Source organism: Microtus oregoni, unplaced genomic scaffold (assembly GCF_018167655.1).
Source record: "Microtus oregoni isolate MIOR12 unplaced genomic scaffold, Mior012 000036F_ref0000092, whole genome shotgun sequence".
Taxonomy (NCBI): domain Eukaryota; kingdom Metazoa; phylum Chordata; class Mammalia; order Rodentia; family Cricetidae; genus Microtus; species Microtus oregoni.
Genome location: NW_024543095.1, coordinates 10,691,595 through 10,693,291, shown reverse-complemented (window position 1 = coordinate 10,693,291; position 1,697 = coordinate 10,691,595). Strand labels below are relative to the sequence as shown.

General features: G+C 43.3%; 1 non-coding gene across 1 annotated transcript; it reads left to right on the top strand.

The window, feature by feature from the left end:
- Positions 1-1,188: 1,188 nt before the first annotated feature.
- Positions 1,189-1,295, top strand: LOC121433112. The gene has a single exon (XR_005972276.1). It is a non-coding gene; the product is annotated as a U6 spliceosomal RNA (small nuclear RNA).
- The last annotated feature ends 402 nt before the right edge of the window (positions 1,296-1,697 follow it).

Sequence of the window (1,697 nt, the reverse complement as noted above, 5' to 3'; positions counted from 1 at the left end):
AGCACACAATATATATGCACACACATATATGTATTTCCACATACATGTAAATAAAAAATTTTAAACAAGGAGGAAGGGAGTGTCCGGCCCGGGGAAAGGAGGTTGGCACCGCTGCCTGGAGGTCTTGGCTCCCGAGTGTAGGCATGATGGATTCATAGCACGATCTTTCATTTCCCCTTTCTCACAGCCCTCAGGGGCAGCACCTACTTCCTAATTCTATAATAGGACTTTTTTTAAAAATATTTATTTATTTATTATGTATACAATATTCCGTCTGTGTGTGTATGCCTGCAGGCCAGAAGAGGGCACCAGACCTCATTACAGATGGTTGTGAGCCACCATGTGGTTGCTGGGAATTGAACTCAGGACCTTTGGAAGAGCAGGCAATGCTCCTAACCGCTGAGCCATCTCTCCAGCCCTATAATAGGGCTTTGGATAAGTGGAATCAATGTCCTTTGGGGGCTGGCATTTGACTTTTAGTAAAATGTCCTCAAGTTTCATCTGTGTCACAGCATTCATCAGAATTTTCTTCTTGGGGCTGGAGAGATGGCTCAGAGGTTAAGAGCACTCACTGGCTGCTCTTCCAGAGGTCCTGAGTTCAATTCTGGTGTATAGGCATATATGCAAGCAGAACACTGTATATTAAATAAAAATAAATAATTTTTTCTTCTTTTTTTTAAAATTATTTATTTATTAAGTATACAATGTACTGCTGGCAAGGACGGTACCGGGTCTCATTACGTTACAGATGGTTGTGAGCCACCATGTGGTTGCTGGGAACTGAACTCAGGACCTCTGGAAGAGCAGCCAGTGCTCTTACCCTCCGAGCCATCTCTCCAGCCCAATTTTTTCTTCTTTAAGGCAGAATAATATTCCCTTATGGGAATACAAAATATATTAAAATTATTCACCTGTTGACAGACAGTTGGTTGGGTTCCATCTCTCGGATATCGTGCATAACCCTGCTAACAACATGTGTGCGAATATCTCTTTAAAATCCTGCTTTCAGCCGGGCAGTGCGGTGGTGGTGCACACCTTTAATCCCAGCACTTGGGAGACAGAGGCAGGTGGATCTCTGAGTTTGAGGCCAGCCTGGTCTACAAGAGCTAGTTCCAGGACAGGCTCCATAGTTACTGAGAAACTCTGTCTCAACCCCCCCACCCCCCACCCCAGCCCAATTTCCCTTTTGTGCTCGCTTAGGCAGCACATATACTAAAATTGGAACAATACAGAGAAGATTAGCATGGCCCCTAAAAAAAAAAGGAAAGAAAAATTCCCAGCTGTACCATTTTACTTTCCCGTCAAAGGTTCTTATTTCTCTACAACGTTACCAGCAGTAACTATCTTCTGGGTTTTATTTGGTAGTACCCTGATGGGGAGAGGTAGTCTCTCACTGATGGTAGTACCCTGATGGGGAGAGGTAGTCTCTCACTGTGCTTTTCCCCAATTCTTAGTAATGGTTAGCACCTTTTCACAGCCCCTAGGCCACGTGTATGTCCTCATTAGCAAACTGTCTGTTCAAGTTCCGGAGCTGTTTTTCCTTTGTTGTTCAATTGTCAAAATTCTTTATATGTGTTATAAATATTAAACCTTTTTAAATTTTTTTCTTAATGATGTATACAGGATTCTTCCTGCATGTATGCCTGCATGCCAGAAGAGGGCCCCAGATCTCATTATAGATGGTTGGGAGCCACCAT